This window comes from Sapajus apella, unplaced genomic scaffold (genome assembly GCF_009761245.1).
Source record: "Sapajus apella isolate SASKATOON/1434 unplaced genomic scaffold, GSC_monkey_1.0 scaffold3, whole genome shotgun sequence".
Taxonomy (NCBI): Eukaryota; Metazoa; Chordata; class Mammalia; order Primates; family Cebidae; genus Sapajus; species Sapajus apella.
Genome location: NW_022436943.1, coordinates 15,733,986 through 15,756,310, shown reverse-complemented (window position 1 = coordinate 15,756,310; position 22,325 = coordinate 15,733,986). Strand labels below are relative to the sequence as shown.

Sequence of the window (22,325 nt, the reverse complement as noted above, 5' to 3'; positions counted from 1 at the left end):
TTTTTTTTTTTTGTTTTTTGTTTTTTTTTCTTTTTTTCCACTTCTTTGATTATTGTTTATATTTGGGAAAGCTGGAGGAGCATGGTTTTGAGCCTTTTCCTGAATCCAAGTTTTTCTAGCATGCGATCGTTCTGTAGACAAGGCGCTGTGTCTGGGAGTCCGCGGCGACCGTGCCCGCTGGGAGCGTCTCCCAAGTCCAGCAAAATGTGCAACTGGTTTTATGGAAAAAGCGATGTGAAGTATGGTGCCTATTTTTTTCCTCTGTAAAAATAAAAAGCATGTTTCTAACTCTTTTTTTGCATACTCTTTTTCTGATAACATTTTTTGTATAGGTGGGATTTTACGGCAGTGTTTACAAGTTTGTGGTCTTGCAATACTGGTGCAAACCACTGAGCAAAGACATTAATTTTATATTTTTGTGCCCTTTTTGGGAGCCGGTGAAAACAAATTCGTTTTTTTCCTCCTGTTTTTGATACCCATTGATAACATAAAACTTTTCTTACAGCTCGTGACTGGGATCATTTTTAAGCAAAATACTTTTTTCTTCCTCTAAATTAACTATGACTTTTGCACATTTGACTTTTTTAAAAAACCGAGATAATTTTATGATAGATATCCTGATATCTATATCTATATTATCCCTTATTTCTCCCCCTTCCCTCCCCGTAAATCAATTTTCAAATGATGGCAGTGGAAGGTTTTTATGGAAAAAAAAAAATGAAGTGCGGTTTGGTTTCCTTGTCAACGGAGGATGAAGTGAACAGCTGAGCAGCTCGCAGAGAGCAGGTACTTGGTCCCCTTGGAGGCGTTTCCCGGGTGTGCAATGGCAACACTGGTCCTAGCAAAGAAATGCATGAGTGAGAGAGAGAGAGAGAGAGAGTGTGTGTGTGTGTGTGTGTATGTGTGTTTGCGCGCGCGCATCTCCAGGCAGTGTCCGAGCCTTAGGTGGGGAGAGCCGCGCCGGGAGCCAGGGAAAACCAAAGTCTGTTCCCTGCCTCAGGATTGTTTTCTAGATGTGCGCAAAATACAGCCCCCCCGCACACCCCACTGTGAGCTGCGCCCAGGTCGTCTCCCGACGGGTGGCGTCTGCGCTGCGGGCGGCGCGGGCCGGCGGGCCATGTAAGTTATCCGAGGGCCACTTGCACAGCAGGAGGGGCAAGGGCTGTGTAAATGGCGCGGGCCGTCCGTCGGCTAAAGGGGACCCTCAGAGCACCCGGGAGATGGGGGCAGAAGCGGCAGAGACCGCATCTTCCGGAGGGGCTGGCTCCAGGCCACGCGGGCCGGAGCTCGAGACATTTCCAGAGCCTTGAGGATGGCAGCAGCCCCCGCACGCTCAACTCCTGCTCCTCCTCCTCGCAATGAGCAAACGACGCAGTAGGTCTTTCCCAGCCTGTTTTGCTTTTCCAAAGGGCTTTGCTTTCTTAGTGGTGCTGTTTTGGATCTTTCCTTTCCCTGTTGCTTTGCGTTGGCTTTAAGTGCCTGCTGGTGTCGTCTTCCAGGGGATGGGGAAATAGTTTTCTTGTGTGATGGTGACTTGGGTTTAATGTTGAGGACTAAGCTGTTAGTTTGCATTAATGACCCTACACCTGTAAGGGATAAAAACGCCTTTTGTTTAAATTTTAAGGGGGCAGTGTTTTCCCTCTTTTTAACAGCCTGATACCGACTTTAAAGGTTTTCCTCTGAGAACTGTGTACAGGGCAGGAGTGAGGGGTTAGTGACAAAGGTGATGATTTCGTGTGTTGGTAGCACTGAGGTCCTCAGTGTTGAATGCAGTCTATGATATTTTATGATTATTTGTTACATATTTTCGAATAATTTAGCATTACTTTTCAGAGATGGACCAGTGAGCAATAAAAAGCTTTTTCTGTATTTAACACTGTGACAGAATCTGCTGGAAATTTTTCTGTCCAAATAAATTTCATAAAGGCATACATTAGAAAATCTGGAGAGTCACCATTATTTAAATTATTTGATTTTGAAGCTTTTATTTTCTTACTTTTCCACACTTAAATGAAAAGTTTAGCTTTAAATTATCATGTATATATACTTTGGATACTGTAAAGTAAACATAAGGCAGATAAAACAACTTTTTACCTCTCAGATGAAGTTTTCTTCTAGGTAACTACAGAAATACAAACTAACTCCAACATACAGAGAGGCCTAGGACAAAGTACACAGACTTTTTCAAGCAAATATTTCACTGTGTTTAACCTCAGTTTGTGGAATGAAGAGTTTTATGACTTATTTTTTTACTCTTTGTGGTAAAAAACAGGGCCATTTTTCTGTAGAAGATTAAAAGTTACTATTATATCTGGAAAGCTGTATATACTTTTTATTCATAACGAATACAAGTATCTCAAAAGACTTCGGACACTTCATTGTGAGTTATTTTGTTCTCAGAGTAGCTTTTCCCTGTGAAGGAAATCCTGTTGCATTTATATAAAGAAGATAGTTTATGTCACTGTTTGTGGACACTATATTTGATATCTTGATGTGTGTGCTTCTAAGATTTAAAGTCAATATGATGGCACTAAGCCTGAAATTAGTATTTTCTTATTTTGTATGGTGAGCTAATTACTAAAATATAGTCTTTCATATGGTTCAAACTGCTAACATGAAACATTAAAAAAAGCTATTTGCAACATTCTGAGATTTTAAAAATCATTTTAATTATAACAAGGTATGTATATAGAAATGCTCATTTATTAAAAATGCAAGAGAATATTTGTGTATAATATATTTGGTATACTTTATGCATTGTGAGTCATTTCATTCTTTTAAGAGAGAGAGAACGAGACAGAGCAAGCAAGCAAGAAAGAACTTGAATTATCTAACCTGCATTTTCGTTAAGGCAATCAGTTGCTGCCCTAAGGTTGAGGTAGCTTCTGTCTTAAGATTGAGCAAAGCACTGGCTGTACTATATGATATTTCTCAATGAGATTGAAACCATTTGATATCAAATGGTTTCAAATGGGAACAAAAATAATTTTAATGTGAGGATAGAGAGGTAGTTGTGCTTTGATTTCTGTAACTTAATATCATTCTAAGAACCTTTAGTTACCTATGTTTTCATTTATTTAAGATTCATTTTTAATTATGTTGTATACTTGTATTACATTTCTATCTATTACATTCAAGTCTTTCAGATTTCTTCCTGTACGAATCATACTGGAAATTCTACAACTCTTAAACTGGCCACCTGTTTAGTTTTTGGTTTAAAATTGTTGAAGGTAGTAGCCTACATTTAGCACCGCCTACTGGCTTCTCGTGGAAAAAAAAAAAATTTTTTTAATCCATCAAGCAACCCACAGGGATTTAGATTGATTTAATTGTGCAGATTTTTTTCAACTGCTTACTGAGAGAGTGGGGTGGGAGTGGGGGATGGGAGAAAAAGTGTCTATTTTGCAAGGAGAGAAGGTTCCCAAGCTAAGGGTGAGGACTGAGAGAAAGAAGATCCACAAATTAAACTGGCATTGGATCACAAGCTGACCTCAAACATTTTACTATCTAAATTGTGACAAATAATCACAAACTGAAAACAACCTGTTACATTTTCTAGAACTTTCTATGTGATGCTAAAATATGGGTATTTTTACAATCTTGGATTACTAAATTAATTTTGCAGCATCTGTCTCAGCCTAGACATAAAGAAAGTCCTATTTGGAATTCTGTCTTGAGTATGTGGTCTATCCAAGACTATTTAAATGAATAAGTTTTCATCATTTAAGATTAACAATTATTTTTTTACATTCATATTTTCATGGTCATAAACAATCAAGTAGCACCCTGATTTTTTTCTTATCATGCATCAAATAACCATACCATGGTGGTATATATACAAGGGGGAAAAGTTCCAAACATACAATTATAAAGACACATATATTCTTAGCCATAACAGATGTGTTAACATTTTTAAAAATGATAGTTGGTTTATTTTCTCTAATTTGTATGAAATTCAAGTGGTTAAAAGAGCTACTATAATAATACAAACAATGTCTTCAGAATATAAAAGTAGTTAATTCGAAAAATAATTAGCTATGCTAAAAGTTTTCTTCCTAGTTAAAAAAATGTGAAATATTTGGATAGCTGTTTCTTAAATACAATATTTACTTATTTTAAGAGCCAGTAATAAGTATTTAGAAACTCCAGTGAGAAGTATATGTCTGTTGCATTTTTGCAACTCTACCCCAGTAATAATGTGGTCATGTTTTGTTTACTGATAGTGTGAGCATCTGAGTAAGCAGTGCATTCATTAATATAACTCTATATTTCAAATCTTGAAAAAGCTCCATTATGGAAGCAGAAGAGAGTGAAGTGGATATGTAAGATTGTTTGAATAATAAGAATGAATTTGAGGAAAAAATTTTAATTACAATTTATTTTTCTGACTTTTGAAACTTTTTATTTTATTTATTTTTGCGGATAGTATCTTTAATTCTCAAAACAATACTGCAACATACATATTTATTATCCCCATTTTATGGGCACCAAAACTGAGGCTCAGAGAAATTAAATAACATGCCAAAGGTCACAAAGTCTAGCGGAACTGGAGTCAAAATCAGGTCCATGTGATAACAAAGCTTTTTTTTTTTTTTTTTATAATCCATTATATCTTTTTTTTCTTTCCAACTCTTATTTAGTTTCAAGGGGTACATGTACAGTTTTGTTACATGGCTAAATTACATGTCACAGGGGTTTGGTGTACAGATAACTTTATCACCCATGAAACCTTTATTTTTAAATGATGATTAACTATGACTTTAAAAAATGGTTTCTTTACATCTTTTATCATACTTCCAATATGAAAACTGTTGTGCTCTGAAAATCTTAGGTAATTATTAATTTTATTCTCCAAGTTTTTTATGGACTTTCAGAAAGTACATAATAACGTGTTTAAAAAGGTCCTTATTGATCTGGAGTTATTGTTATTATTCTCCCATTACTGTTATTATCTACCACTTCCAGTGACTTCTACAAATGTGTATAAAGGTCCCACTTCCATAATTCAGTATGATTCAATAAATTTCACTTCAGTAATTGACAGGCAACATAAACTTTCATTTTATTGGCAATAAAAACAGTTTGTTTTGCTACACCATAGTTTTGAAAACATTATTCCATAAAATGTAAGTAATAACTGATTTCTGAATGTATCAATAGCTAGTTACACTGTTAACAAGTTTGCATAATAATATTTGCCATCACCCCTCCTTTTATTATTAAATTTTGATGTGTAGACTATATAGACCTAACACAGCTGTTGTCAACTTTAGTAGTTTTGCTGACCCTCATTGTTTTTAGATTTTCAATTATATATTGAGATTTTTTTTGTTAGGCTTATGTTAAATGTCAAGCTTACCTTGTTGAAAACTAACTTTGTGTTTTTCTAAATTCTTCCATACATTTAAAAATATTTTTGTCTGTTAGTTTTGAATTATCTTGCTACTTTTCTGGAACTGAGTTCTGGAAAATAAAGAGGAGGAGGTGATGGTTTAATGCCTTTTTCTTTTCATTTGTAGCCACAGAGATGGCAGTCAGAGAACTTCAGTTAGTATTTAGGATAAATATTTTCTGGACTGTCCTTGCAGACTCCTCTGCTGGGATCTAGACTTCAAGAGTTATTTATTTGGCCATGTAAAAATCTAAGTGGAGAGGAAAATTATGGAGTAGAACGTGGAAATCTTGCACTGGTCTTCTGAAAGATGCAATAATGTGCATCACTAAGTGCTCTTAGGTAACAAAATACTAGAGATATTCTGTGCATAAATATGTTTGGTAAAATTTCATTTAACTCACTAATACACATTTTGCTTAAAATAATATGGTTGAATTTTCCTCCAAACTTAAGAGTGGGAATTAATTACATTCATACATAATCCATGTGTTTAGAAAAAATGTTTACACACATTTTGATAGCCATATGCTAAATAATAAGAGAAGCAACACATTTCTGAGTCATTTCAAAAATTGTTAACAGGTAGGAGTAAGGAAGGCTATATTTTCATTAAATCAAGATGAGAAGGAAAGAAATTGATGTGTCAAATGAATGCAATTCCATTGGCACTTCCCCTCTGTGATTATATAATATTATTTTACATGTTGGAGGAAAAAGTCTTGGAGCTCAGAGCTCCACAGGTGGTAAAGGGAAATTTGACATATGGGAAGTCTCAACTGACACCTCATGCTTCTTCTTCTACACAGGGATGCTTCATTTGTGGAGAGGATTTTTGTTGTTGGTTTTGTTTTTCCTAATGTAAAATAACTGCTATATATTTATTCTTGATACATTACTTAAAATGACTGTAGTTTGGCAAGTTTTCAACAGTGAGTGCTTTCCACTAGGGAGTGCTTTGAGCAGAAATAAAATAAAATTGTCCCACACAGATACTCTTAACTGGTCCTGAAAGTAACTTCCTGTGACCATGTCATCACACATCTCTCCAAGACAGGTTTTCTGAAGAGTGCCAAGGCATGACATCACATTTGTGAGTTACCACTGGTGCTCTGCGGTTGGGTCAGACGATACAGTTCTCTGTCCTCAGTTGCTTTGCAAAGAGCCTGGGAAACACATTCAGCATTTACTTACTAAGTACAAAATGTAATCTCTACTCTTGAAGATTTTGCAATGTGATGTGGAAAATTAATCTTTCATGCAAGGAAAACTGAACTGCTAATTCTTTCATAACACAGAGCTCTATAAATATATGTGTCTTGTCTGTCTACCATCATCTCACCACCAACATCAAACCACCTCACAATTTTACTGTCACACATATTTGGATGTGACATTTTCAAGCTCATTTTATGTTTGTTAATAACATAAAACACATATAAGTGTAATGTATTATTTTAGCATTCTATGTTTAGTTGCCTCTTCAGATGCGCAAGAAAGTCTTCCATCATTAGTTTCCTTGGAACTTGAAAAGTGAATATTTTCAATGAAGAATGGGAAACATAAACTATAGTGAAAATAGTGTGAATGAACATGATGAGATGGATTTTAAAAACTTGGTCATAAGTCCAGAAGTCCATAAAATCAGTGGATTTGGAGGACAAGGTATAGGGGAGGTTAAATGCTGCATTTGAATTTTGAAATCTGGATATCTTAAATTGGTGGTATAAAACAAAACAAGAGAAAAAAATATCTAGAGGAGAGCCTGATTTTATTGGAGCTGAGAAAATGATTCAGTTTTGAACATAGTAATTGAGAGTTCTGACATTAACTTCTGGATTAAGTGACCAATGTGCAATGGAAATTCAGGCCTAGAGCTGGGAAGCACACTGAAGGCTAAAAGGAGATATGACAGTATCTACTTTGAAACTCTTAAGTGGGAATAAGTCCTCCCCAGATGGAAATTTGGAAACATCTGCCTTTTTTTCAGTGGTGGTAAAAGGGGCTGATAAAATGTAGAATAGTAGAGTTAGGATGATAGCCACTGAAGTTCAGAAAATGTGTGCATGGTGTGTGTGTGTGTGTGTGTGTGTGTGTGTGTGTGTGTGTGTGAAAGTATTGTTCAACAGAGCTAATGCTGCATAGGCTTAAAAGAAAGGGAGGCCTGAGATAAAGGCCTTTGAATATGTCATTAAAATCCATGAATTTTGAGAGAAATTAAATGAATGTGATATATTAGATGAGCAAATGAAAAAGTGATCAATGATCCTCAATATGATGTGGTGGCACCATGAAAAGGGCTGTTGTCTCCAGGGTTGTACGTGTCCTGTGTGTGCATCTCTTTCTCTCTCTCTCTCTCTCTCTCTCTCTCTCCCTTTCTCTCTCTCTCTCTGTGTGTGTTTGTGTGTGTGTGGTGATAACATGATCTAAATAAGAAGACCAGTAGGAAGCTTTTCTGGAACTAGATAGATTGCTTTGAAATTTATATTTATGTGCAAAAATAGCAGGGAATATTTTGAGAAAGAAAAGCAAAGAGAGGACTAACCTAATAGATAATAAAATATATTATAAAGCTTTTAAAAATAAATGTACTTACTAGCTATCTCTACTGAAAAATCTTCAAAGCAATGTCTTTCACGAAGTAGTGAGCACATACAGTGCAGAAAGCATGGCTTCTTAGTATCATTCCCCACTCAAGAGGACAAGAGCCCTTTAGTCTTCCTTAACCTAGAATTGACTGATTCTAAGTCTGAGCAGAAAAAACACAAGATGAGCCTGGGATAACTTATTGTGACAGAAAGTCAGGAAATGGTCAAAGACAAATAAGGCTATATCATTGTAAACAAGAGCTAGCTTGAAGGGCCTTCCAGTTGTGCAATTTAAATCAGTTTGAATTTCAAGAGTGAATATAGCAAATCGTAAACATTGAATAAAGTAAAATCTGTGAGTGCATAGTAATATTCTAAATAAAAAATATAAAAAGAAAAGATCTGATAATAATTAAATTGAAAAAATTAAATGATTAGCCTTCCTTTCTTAGTTAATGAGGGACAGCTCTTCACAAAATAATGTGAATTAAGTGTAAGAAATGTGAGAATTAGAATATTACTGTTTGTAACTCTCAGTGAAATAAGTGATTCAGTCCAAGATGATCAACAAGTGATAAAATCATCAATTAAAATTATTTTGATGAATAACATATTCTCATAGTGCTCAAGTATTAATTGCATCTGCAAGTCATTGTTTTAAGTGACCGAATAATTTAATGCAGCATCACCAATAGACAACCTGACACCATGAGCCTCCTGATGTGATACCATATGAAAGCTACAGTACCATTTGTGAAATATTATTGCTAGAATGTCTAACCTGAATCCCATAAAACCTGGTTAGATTTAACTTCCAGTATATAGAAAAATTCAGAGAAAGGACAAGTTAAACTAAACCATGAGGAAATCATGAGACAAATGCATAAGGTGAAGTATTCTACATTGAAGATACATACCAGGCCTGTGACCTAGACTTGTAAAAAGTCAGTGCCACTGTGGGGGGGACTTTTCTAGATTAAAAGGGACTAAAGACAAACAAATGCAGTGCCTGAAGTTTCATTTTATTTTGCTTTTTAAAAACGTGGCCTATAAAAAGTCAAATTTTGATATAATTAGGAAAATTTGCATATGGACTAGAAAATAAATTATTTTAGGAGGTGTGTGCTAAATTATTTAGGGACAAATGCAGTGGCATCTGCAACAGAATTTCTTATGAGTCATCAAAGGAATGAGGGAGGGAATGTGTGTTTGTGTGTGTGTGTGGGGTGTGTGTGTGTGCGTATGTAAAGTAAATAATCATTTGTTAACCTAAATCAGGGACTGCTTATGCTGATTTTATTGTGTTATTCTTTCAAGTATTCCCTCCATTTGATTTTTTTTCATAAAGAAAGTTGAATAGTCTATTAGTTGCCATTGAGAAAAAAAAATATGTATATTGAGATTAAATAGGAGCAGAAATCCAATTGCCCATGTTTAAGGTCATCTGGGATCTTGAAGATATGGAGACAAAAAATGAAATTTAATGTTAAAGTGTGGGAATAAAATATTACTCATGGAAGTAATATTACTGAAGGAAGGATATATTTAAAGCCACAATAAGGAAAATCTGAATGCATTTTTATGTTTTTCAGGATAGAATCCCCTTGCAGGAAAAGGCAGAGGTATAATAGGAAAATAATTTTTCAGGGTCAAGTTCAGAATGTTCTAAGAAGGTTGGTGTGATTAGCAGTAGCACTGGGAGAGGTGTCACATCTTAGAACAGGAAGGGAATTGAATCAGTTCATTAGTTAAACTAAGTAACTCATTATTTATTTAAGAGATTTTTTTGAGCATTTTCTTTGTAACTGTGCTGGAGGATGAGGAGGCTGTGGTAAATAAAACTGATAACCATGACTGCAGGGAGTTTACCACCTGATGGTGACTTCAGTCTTCTCAGATAATTGTAAATGAGGTCCTAGGATGAGATTAACTGATATGGAGATAAGAGCTAGGGAAGTGCAGTAGAGAATAAGGATGAAGTATAGAAAGATTCTAGAGCCATAACGAGGAACTTGGCAAAATTAGCATTTGTTGTCACTTTAGTGCATGCAGTTATATCACTTCTCTAGCAACACTTAACAGCCTGCCATCTGAATGGGTTAAGGAAACAACTGAGGATTACTTGGTTAGAGACTAGCACGCCATCCACTTTGTATAAAACAGAGATGAGCTTTCCAGAGGCAGTGAATATGAAGACATAAATAAATCTGGGTGGAGAAAGAGACCAAGGGCAGCTCCACGAGATGAACAGAATAAGAACTAGTAAGATTTGAGAGCCTGAAGAGTGGGATGAAAATGAACAGCTGGCTCACTAATTTTAATAGAATGAGAGGAGTGTGAGGATGGAGACGTTTGGTCAGAAAAGAAAATTGTATTTCCAGCTTTTGTCAGTGGAACGTCGTAAAATGGTGAATAAATTTTAGAGTATGGTAAAGCATGTGGGTAAGACAGGAAGACAATGCTGATGCTGAGAAGTTAAAATGTTGTAAGATGAAGCTGAATGTTAAAGGTGTAATTTTGAAAAAGTGATTTAAAAAACCTGTAACAGGAAGACAGGTGAAAAGGTGGAAAGGAAAACTATAAAAGTGCCAAAATTATCAATAATACTTTTAGAGCTTTATAATCAACTAAGACTAAAATAGTTTTTTTTTTTTTTTTTTTTTTTTTTTTCATTTGTGACTTCTGGGACTTTAGTCTTTTCTTTGGAACATTATGAAGAGAGCTATAGATGTGTGATGTATGCATATATCTTGCTTGCATTTGAAAATAATTTTCAGTTAGTCTAGAAGTAAATTCTGCAGTGGATATAGCAATGCAAACTTTTGTAAGGAATTATCTTATCCAAACCAAGGAAATGAATATAGGATCTTATAATTAAGCATAACAGTGAATGATTCAGATTGAAAAGAAAGCTGCAGAGTATTCATTAATATGTTTTGTTTTCCAATACAAACTTTTTGTTAACATCAGAAGTCCAGATAGCAGATAGATAGTTATACTTACTGCTAGTTCTGTTGCTGCTGCTCTGCTGAGATCTCATTCCATTTATGAATCAACATTCTGGACCAGACTGACTGGCTGATTGGTAAGTGCTTAGTCAGATAGAGCCTTATCTTTGTAACACTATGAGAGTATATTATCATAGATAATAATATTTAGGTGAAAATGGGGAATCCGACAGTTGACTTGTTAAATGTCTTAGTGCTATTAAATGGCTGAGTAAAGATCTGAACCAGGACTCTTTGGCTTCACAACTTCAATGTGGACTACTGTGTCTTGTTTAAAAGATGAAAAAAAAGGAGAGGAGATACCTTGATTGGTACATCAATAGGTCAGCAACATTTGTCCAATAAAATAGACACTCACACATAATTAATGCCCTCATAGTAACTCCCTATGTACACATGTTAAAAACACACAATGCTTTCATTTAGAACGGTGCTGCAATTGATTCTGATTCTAGCCCCTCTTTTCAGAGTCTTCCATAATGTTTCTTCTGTGGGCATAATGGGTGAGAGTTTCAGCAATCGTTTATATATTTAGATAATATTTGTTGGGGGTCTATTATATGTAAATCATTGTGTTTGGGGGGATTTTATAAAAGCTTTTAAAAGCAGAAAACATTGGTCTTACCCTCACGAGTAGACAGTTTTCTGGAAAAGAAAACGCTGCATGTGGAAAGTGACAATGCAGGAAAGTTTTAAGTATTAAGAAAAGTATAGATGATTGCTTGTAGTTCTTTAGATTATTAAGGCGCTTGAACAAACTGGAATGCAATTTCTTTCTCTCCTTTCTAGTGATTTGGTGAGTCCTCAGGTTGGGAGATTAGATATTACTCTTTCAATTGTATTCCAAAGTCAAGAATATATGACAGTGTAGAGAAGAGGTGTGTAGAGGAAAAAGTAAAGGGAGCCAGGTGAGAGAAACAGCAACAACAAGATTCAGAGCAAACCATCTGGAAAAAGAAAACGGGAAGATGAAAGTAAATGGTGAATTTTTGAGGAAAACAGGAGAGGGTAAGGGTAGAGGTACAGTTAACATGTGTTTGCACCTCTTTATTTTAGGCTTTAATATCTAGTCTATTGTTAGGAGAATGAAGTTTATTCTGGGATATATTGAGATTACTCAAAACTTCAAGTAAACATATCTTATTAGAAACTGTTAAGTACTGTAAATATATATATAATGAATTTAGAAATATCTATACTTTTAGATTTTTTAAAATGGCTCTAATGATATAGCTTTATTGATAATTTAAAGTAGATTAGTGAACCAATGTAGGAAAATATTTTGTTTTATTCTGAACCCATTTCATCACGTATGTAATCTTTTTATTTCAGAATTGCCACATCTTTTTCCCTATTCTAGTCTTCCCCACAGACATTGGTACAACTTAAGTGGGGGAAAAGAGAAAGGGATGCATCGAACAGGGGAGAAGGGAAATGGGAAAGGAGAAGGAAGGAGGTCAACAATAACCATGACCAAGCTTTCTCTAGATCACTGTTGAAAAGAAACAAGGCAGGTCATGCAAGCTGGCCGCATATGTAACTAAATTTTCTAGAAGATACATTTTTAAAAATTAAAAAATAAAGTGGCTAAAATTAATTTTAATAATAGATTTCATGTAGCTCAATGTATAAAAATTATTTCAACATTTAATCAATATAAAATTACTTTTAAAATATTCTGTTTTTTTTTGTGTGTGTGTGCCAAGTGTTTGATACCTAGTTTGTGTTGTATACTTAACAGCATAGAACTAGCAACATTTTAGGAGCTCATGTGCCAGTGGCTACCACGTAGAATGTGTAAATCTAGAGTGTTCATAGAGGCTTCAGGACTGTCATGTTTTTGAACTCTTTTTGACATTTGTTTCTTATCAGAGATTATCCAAGATAGATTTTTAAATACTCTCTGATCATTTCAATTTCAGCTTTCACTTTTTATTAAAGCCTAAATAGAAATCAATTGAAGTTCATTTTTGCCAAAAGTTATCCCAAAATATGGTCCTGTTTACTAAGAAATATTAAATTTTCTTGATACTTATTGTTCTTCAGGAGCAAGATGGACAGTTTTACTAAATTTGCTTTTCAATCTACTCATTTGGCCCTGGAGGTAAAGAAATAATGCAATCGTGAGAAATTGATGACCTCTTCATAGGATAGGCTTCTATATTAGTGGTGTTTGCCTCACACCAAATTTAATGAGAACTATCCATGGTCTTGCAGAGAATCACTCACTATTATAAAAACAGAATGCTATACTTAACATGTAAATTTGCTAACAGATTCACTACCCATTGAATACCAATGTAGTTTCAGAAGTTTTTTGAAAATGTAATAGCAAATCCTATATCTAGTCATCTGATTCCTGCATTTCTGAAGTCCATAAATATGGAAAATCAAGACTCTTGTTTACTATGAAACCCCACAATCGAATCAGCCTCATTTTCTTCACCACATTCTTCTCTTCTTATCAGACCAGTTGCTTCTGAGTCTCACATGTTTTCTAATATGGCATTAAAGACACATTTACCAATTATTAGGTCCTGGCTTTTATACAAAGAAGATATTCCTACAATTTCTAACATTCCATTTTTACATCCTATTTACATTTTTGAGACCAATGGTGATAATATGAATATTAACCACCGCCAAAATAACCAACATTTAATTTGTATTTAGCATGTATCAGGTGTTGTCCCCCAAAGCATTGCCTTGTTTTTGTACTTCCCTTTGATCTCCATCCCCTTGAGCTCCTAGAGATGAGCCTATTTAAGTATGAAACTTATCTTGGATTATTTATCAATACCTGAAATTTCATTTCACTCTTTTTTTTTCCTTGTTTGATGCCTTCCTCTCCCATTAGGTGGTAGTTTTATGACAATACAGTTTATCTTAATGATGTATTCCAGTACCTAGACAGTGCGAGGCACACAGGAAGCACTCAATAAACAATTTTGAATTAATTAGTAAATTAATTCCTCACTGGTGGTTTACTGCACTTGAACTCTTTTCTAGATATTTTCAATATCTCTATAAACAATAGGATGTAGGTAGAATCTGAAAAGAAAAAGATTTTTAAGGATTTTTCACCGCAGTTCATGACAGTTATCTCTAAAGATGCGAAAAGGAAAACATAATTTCTCCAGCATGGAGAAAATACGAAATTGCTAAGAGACCATGTGTACTGAAGTGATAATTTGCCTTGACAGAGTTATCCTACATTTGTAGAGGGCTTTATAGTTCAAAAAAGTATTCATATACATTTTACTTTTATTCTCACTGCTTCATTTCTGAATGTTGAAATTTATTTGTATTTGTTATTTTTTAATTTTGTGGTACATGACAGATGTATATATTTATGAAGTACATGAGATGTTTTGACTCAGGCATGCAATGCATAACAATCACATCAGGGAAAATGGTTTATCCATTCTCTCAAGCAGTTATCCTTTGTGTAACAGACAATCCAATGATATTCTTTTAGTATTATTTAAATATGTACAATTACATAATTGTTGAATATAGTTACCTCGTTGTGCTCTCAAATACTAGGTCTTATTTAGTCTTTCTATTTTTTTGTACCCATTAATCATCCCACCTCCCTGCCACCCTTCCCAGCCTTTCGTAACCATGCCTCCACTCTCTAGCTCCATGAGTTCCATTGTTTTGATTTTTAGATCCCACAAGTGAGAACATGCGATGTTGATCTTTCTATGAATATCTTACTTCGTTTTACATAATGACCTCCAATTCCATCCATGTTGTTGTAAATGACGGGAACTCATTCTTTTTTATGTCTGAAGAGCGCACCATTGTGTAGTGGGTAATACATTTTCTTCATCCATTCATCTGTTGATGGACACTTTGGTTGCTTCCAAATCTTGGCTGCTGTGAACAGTGCTGCAACAGACATAGGAGTGCAGCTATCTCTTCGATATACTAATTTTCTTTCTTTTGGGTCTATACCCAGGAGTGGGATTGCTGGATTATATGGTAGCTCTATTTTTAGTTTTTTTGAGGAAGTTCCAAACTGTTTTCCATAGTGATAGTACTAATTTACATTCCCAATAGTATACAAGGGTTCCCTTTTCTCCACATCCTCATCAGCATTTTGGCTTTTGGATGTAAGCCATTTTAACTGGGAAAAGATGATATCTCATTGTAGTTTTGATTTGCATTTCTCTGATGATCAGTGATGCTGAGCATCTTTTCATATGCCTGTTTTCTTCTTCCGAGAAATGTCTATCCAAATCTTTTGCCCATTTTTAAAATCAGATTATTAGATTTCTTCCTATAGAGTTGTTTGAGCTCCTTATAAATTCTGATAATTAATCTTTTGTCAGATGAGCAGTTTGCAATTTTCTTCCAATCTCTGGGTTGTCTCCTCATGTTGTTGATTGTTTGCTTTGCAATGCAGAAGTGTTTTAAATTGATGTGATAGCATTTGTCCATTTTTGCTTTAGTTTCCTATGCCTATAGGGTATTATTCAATAATTTTTTGCCCAGACCAATGTCCTAGAGAATTTTCCCAATGTTTTGTTGTAGTAGTTTCATAGTTTGAGGACTTAGATTTAAGTCTGTAGTCCATATTCATTTGATTTTTTGTATGTGGCAATGGATGGTGGTCTAGCTTCGTTCCGCATATGAATCTCCAGTTTTCCCAGGACTATTTATTGAAGAAACTGTCTTTTCCCCAGTGCATGTTCTTGGCACCTTTGTCAAAAATGCATTTACTCTAGGTGTGTGAATTTGTTTCTGACTTCTCTATTGAAATTTAATCTCAGAGGTGAAGTGACTCAGTCTGCTTACATAGTAAATGTCATGGAAATAACTCATCTCTGCCAATTGCATTGGAAGATAATAGTCTAGTCTGGGAGTTCTGTAGATCCTCTTAATTTAATTTTAGTCATGTATTTGGAATAGTTTGAAAGTCCCAGTACTTATTATACAATTTTGGGTGCTGCTTATTACATTTATGATAAACAATTCAAGATATTACATATTCTTATGATTCAAACTGAATATTACATATTCTTATAAGTTACTTAAATGAGTAAAAGTTTTCTACTTTTACTCATTTGAGCTTCTGTAACAGTATTAGTGTAGCATATCATGACATTCTAATGGTTATCATGAACAGTTAAACTGTTACCATTTAAAAATACTTAATTGTATTTATAAGAATTTTCAAAATATAATACACTAAACGAAATAATACATTGGAAGCTGAGACTGATATAGGATAGCAGTAATGATCGGTGGACTCCAGATTCAAAGCTTTCTGTTCATCAAAGCAAACTTCATTTCAGGTATTAATTAACTTTAAAATAAGAGTTTCACAGTATAAATTAAAAAGTAATTTTAAGACAGAAATTACTACTTATTTCTAATTTAGGATATTTTATATAAAATTTTTTAAAAGAAAGTGTCATAAGACTACATAAATTTGAAAATAATTTCCTTCATGCAGTTTTTGCTAAGAATTTTAACTATTTTCAAATAAGAGTACCCTAAAGTACTGTTAACTGTTAACTAAACTCCAAGAGTTTTGACATTTGTTGCTTGAAAAGTGTAGATTTACTCTTTTATCTACATTAATTAAATCTTAAGCAAATAAGATTAATATTTTAATTGAAATATGATCTTGGTGATGTATTTTGACAGGTTCTTGTGCTATTTTGCAAATAGTTTGTGAGTGTAAAATTAAAAGGCTTGAAAATGCATTCCTAGTTTTAATGCGAAGGATGGGATGACAATTGCTTTTTTAAGGTTGAATAATCACTGGTTTATGGAATTTACTGATTTACCAGTATACAAACTGTAATTCTATTGTTTACATTAATTTAAGAAAGACATTATCTTCACATTTTTCATGAATCTATTAATGTATTTATCCAACAAATATTTCATGAAAATTCATTTTTTATCCTTCTGTTTGTCACAAGGCATTATATAACATATAAGAATGGAGCTTACAGTGCAAAGGGGGCTGATGATGATAAATTTCACAAGTAAAAATAAAGTTCAGGGTTAAAATAGTATCTTATTTTTCTATTAAATCAGAAAATTAATCTTTCTATGCAATTCCACCTTCAAAATGTGACCCATCATGAAATGAGTGAAGTCAAATCAACTTTTCAAGGCTATATTTAAAATAACATTAACAGAACGAAATGCTTCAAGTTTATAGAATGTTGAATAAGTCTTTGAGGTTAAATTGATTTAGTATCTTTGACTAAAACTTATGAATCACTGAGAATTTGATGGGGAAATATAAGCATGTAACTTTGATCCATTATCTATCTTTATTTGATGTTTTAGAGCTAAGTATATGATAGTATTCCCAATATAGGTCTTTTAAGATGTGTCTCTGTGTGTAAGGGGAATATAACCTTGTGAATATGAGTGTGAGTGTATCTGCAGGAATCCATTGCTTATGAACAACTTTAGGAAATCGTATTAGGCATTTACTTGCCTAATTAGGGGAGTCGTTTTCATTCAGTTTGCTTTTTTTTTTTTTTTTAGTCAGAGTCTTACTGTCATCCATTCTGGAGTGCAGTATGGCATGATCATAGCTCATTGTAACCCCGAACTCCTGAGCTTAAGGCATCCTCTTGCTTTAGCCTCTCGAGTAGTTGGGACTGCAGGAGTGTGCCACCATGACCAGCTAATTTTTTATTTTATTTTTTGTAGAGACAGGGTCTCACTGTGTTGCTCAGGCTGGTCTGGAACTCCTGGCCTCAAGCAATTCTCCAGCCTTGGCATCCTAAACCATTGGTGTAACAAGTGTGAGCCACTGTTCCCAGCAGCATATTTATTTGATAATATGTCTCTTTGTCCCTAAAAGATGTATGATATATATATCTCATATATATATATATATATATATATATATATTACATTTAAGTAAATTATATTATGTCATAGGTTTCCTTTTTTTATATCCAAACCCCACAACAGGTGTTGGGATTTTAATGGTTATACAGCATTCCATTGTAATAATGTATTTTGTCATGCCCCCTTGCAAATATTTTAGTTGGTTCTTTCTGCACTTTGTTTTCATTGCTATTTTGAATAATGTGTATTCCCATACATTTTTTGTGGTTGTTTTATTGTAATATTGTAGCATTGTATGCACTTTTAATTTATATGAACTTACAGACCTAATTTATATTTTTGGGAAAAAACAAGCCTAACACTTTAGCTAGTGTTCATCTAAATAAAGGACTCTATCTTCTTATCCAACATTGGTAGAAAAACTGGCTTAATTAGATTTACTTAAAGATAATATAAAACCTATAAAATCATGTAAAAGTATTATATGATCTATTGAAGGTATTTTTAGAAGTAATTTTTATGTATCTTTCATGGTGACTTTAGAATCTGACCACTAGGAATTATCCTATGAAATTGCATTTTGCAGAATATTTTCCTGGCATAGATAGGCATGACATTTTGAACATTTACTTTAAAAACTTGCTAAATGTACTTTTTAAATTAAATTTAAAATGTTATAATGATTTCTTAATATTTTCATCACATATATGTATATTAGCTTTTGAGCACAAATAGTAATGCATTTTCAGTAATTTATCATTTATAGGTAAAAATTGCTTGAAACCTATAACATGAAAAAAGAGTTACACAGGAACAGAGTAGAAAGATCAATCCCTCGTGTAGTTGTAAATTATTTCCAGCCACACAACAAAAAAATGTTAGTTATTTACAAAGGAAAAAAAATGGAAATTAGAAGTATGTTTATGACATTGACCATTTATTACTCAAGTGGTTTGGGGTTCTTACATACCATAAGAAGAGTGTTTGATACCGTGGAGCTTTTCAAGAGAAAAGAAGATGTAAAGTACATTCTCCTTTGAGTCCTGCAGAGTTGCCAGGATGAATAGTTTGTTGAAAAGAACCATTTGGTGTCCTTCCTTTTTTTTTTTTTTTTTCTTCTCACTTTAGTGAATCACTATAGAATTTTGGTAAGTACATGAAGAAAATGACAAATTTTCCCAGCAGATTTTTCTAAACTAATCTTAATGGAACTTTTCAAGTGCTTTTATTTAATTTATCCATGTGTTAAGTAGGGTGTTCTCCCATCACTTTGTTCATGGTGATAGTAAAAAGTGGTGCTGCTTAAAATAAAGTCTGTGGCCTGATGGTTGCTGTTTTGAAACAAGAATTGAGATTTCCAAAAAAGTTTTACTGAATGATTTTGTGTTTCATTGTATATCTTTGAGTTCTCTCGCTCCTTTTCTAGTAATATATTTTCATTGTATTTTATAAAATACTGGTTTGTGGTTGGTTGGAAATGGAAAAAAAAATGGTCGCTCAATATAGATAGCTTGAGACAGGTACAGAACATAGCACATTGCATTTACACAGTTTTAGTCTTTTCTAGATTATATGCTTCTTAAAAATAGGGATTGTGAAATTCAGTTATTCATTTATTCTCATATTCTGGCATTCATTCAATAATGCTGTTAACATAGTGTTAGTCACTGATACCCTGGATGAATAAAACATCATCCCCTTCTCAATGGACTCATGATCTCCAGGGAGTATCTCACTGTGAGAGTAGTTGCCTAAGTGTTTATAGATTAAGTAAACATTCCTAGAATTGAATTTTGTTTCTTTAAATGTGTGTGTGTGTGTGTGTGTGTGTGTGTGTATAATGTATATCATATATACATTATATGTATAAGTTTTTTGTTTTTTAATCTTCTGGCATTCTGTGTAAATTGCCTAAATTTCAAAAGTAATTATCATATATAAATAATGTTCAATTATTCTTATAATTTAAGAATTCTGAATAAGAACACAAAAATATCATGTAGAGACTGATATTCTCAGTAGTTTACCCAAAATATCTGAATAAATATTTGGGTGATCTTTTAACAGATTGTCTCTAGCTCAGAAAAAAAATGAGAAGAAGAGCACAAAAGTGTATCTTTTTATCTTTGGATTAAAATACCTAGAAAAATACTGATAAATAAAATCAATAAATAATATCCTGCCATTGTCTTAAAATTTAGAAAATGAAGAATAAGATTGTTTTTATTCCTTACAAAGATTACACGTATTTTGACCCAATCTGTTTCATATTGAATGGAAACAAACTTGCACCATAACTGTTAATGTCATTACTGCCTGCTGGTTCTACCAGTGTGCTTTTGCATATTCTTGATGAATAATATTACCTAAATCAAGTCACCCAGCTTTATGTTCATCTGTTTTGTTTTTCTTGTTGTTGTTTGTTCAAAAATGTTGTATGGGAACCATACTGTGTTCCCCAAAGTACCGCTGTGATACTTTGCTCCTTTCTAATGTTTGGTGAATTCCTAAATGTATCTACTTTGTGCATGCCATATGTTCAACTGCTGTCTCCAATTTCATTATAAAGCTTATGTGAGTATTTATATAATCATTCCCCAAAATAATTCACTCTGAAGACATAATTTCAGTAAGCAGAGAGTGTTCAGCATTACTAAGTTAAATAATATATAACACTTATTTGAATTCTTACTGTGGGCTAGGGATACAAAGTGTGTGTATTTTTTTCTCAGAATAGTTTTCAGAGGTTTATTGTTTTTATTCTTATTTTATAGATGATAGACTGAAGGCTCAGTGGGCCTATGCTATTTGCCCAGGATGACAGGGCTAGTAAGTAGCAGAGCTCAAACTTAAGTCTATTTCTGAATCTGAAAACCTCTAACTCTGACCCATTAGATTATTTTCATCTCATTTTATATGCAAGGATAACTAGCATTTTCATTATTGCCTAATTGATTATTGATTATTTATAAATATGGCCCTTTCATTTTACATCCATTATTATATTTTCTGCCTAACAAACATATGTTGTTACTTCCAAATATCTTCAAAGCCCTTGGCCACAGGTACGGTTCTCAATATGCAATTATTGAATATTTACAAATGTGACTCAAGTGAGTTAAAGAGAAAAATGTAATGATTTCCAGGGCCCACTCCTCTAATAGCTGTTGTCTTTAGTTTTGCAAGGTCAAATAAGTAAATCCCAATGAGGAAGGCCATAGGCCTGGAAGCAAACTGCGTGAAACCCTTTTCTGTTCAGGAGTTAAGCAGTGATCTATTTAAGTTTGAATTAGAGAGGATCCCAAAAAGTATTATAACCTGAAAATATTAGAGTTCCCCTCTAACACATACTAGGCATGCAAAGGGAAAGTCACTGTAGCTAAACCTCCAAGTGGAAGTTTACTCTGAACTTTTATCTTTTCAATATTCTTTGACTTCTAATGAAAGTATGTTACTTGAAGGAATAAATCTTATATATTTGGGGCTGGATATTAGCACAAGTTATCGATAAAGAGCAAAAGCAAAAAATCCATGATGTCAAGTAATCTATCTTTGTGTATCTACCTTAACAACCTAGTCTGAGAACATGATAAAAGTAGCAATTTAAAAATTACCATCAATTTAGCAAATAAATGCTGAACATAGCATTAGTTTGCTAGGACTTCCATAAGAAAGTAGCACAGACTGGGTGGTTTAAACAACAGAAACTTAACTTTCTCATAGTTCTGGAGGCTGAATGGCCAAGATCAAGGTGTTGGCAGGTTTGATTCTTCTGAGGTCTGTCTCCTTGGCTTGCAGATGGCCACATTTTTGCTGTGTCCTCACTTGGCCTTTCCCGTGGGTGCGTGCCTCCCTGGTTTCTCAATCTCCTCTTCTTAATGTATGAGCACACCAATCTTATTGGATTAAGGCCCACCCATAACAGCTCATTTTACCTTTATTACCTCTGAAAGCCCTTTCTCCAAATATAGCCGTATACTGGAGTACTGAAAGTTAGGACTTCAACACATGACATTTGTAGAGGATACAATTCAGTCAATAACAGGTATGAATTATTCTAAGCACTGTGGGAACTACTAAGAGAATGGATCACAGTTCTGGCTTCCAAGGGGTTTGCCATTCTCCATTCTGTGTGGGACCAAGTAAAATAGCTACAGCATGAATGCATGGGTGACCTGGAGGTAACTTCAGCCTTCCTCAAGGTACCTAAATTCAGGTGACCTCCTTTGAGTAACTGGGAAAGTGTTCTTTGCTCAGTCACTCAAAAGCTACTTATTTTAAGAGGGCACTTTTCTTATTAGAAAATGTAATTATTTCATCAAGGCTATATACGTGAAACACTGAAAAAACACTTTAGTGAGAGCATATAATTAAGGACTGAATTAGTGCTAAAAGTAAATTCAATTAGAGGACAATATGTAATTCCGTTTTTCAAGTGGGGAGTTTGAGGTGTTACTGGATAGAGTAATTGATATGCACTTTGAGGAATAGTTAAGAAGGAAGAGA

General features: G+C 33.9%; 1 protein-coding gene across 8 annotated transcripts in view; it reads left to right on the top strand.

Moving 5' to 3' along the window:
- Positions 1-22,325, top strand: part of RALYL (RALY RNA binding protein like) — a 729,873-nt gene that overhangs the window by 1,023 nt on the left and 706,525 nt on the right. For 2 of the 8 annotated variants that reach the window (XM_032250214.1, XM_032250185.1), the window contains exon 2: positions 692-786. The exons of 4 other annotated variants lie outside the window; for them this stretch is intronic. The gene's annotated coding sequence lies outside the window, so the exon portion shown is untranslated. Of the gene's footprint in view, positions 1-9; positions 787-878; positions 1,120-22,325 lie in introns of those variants that run through there. 2 more of the 8 variants (XM_032250247.1, XM_032250195.1) reach the window with 2 other exon arrangements.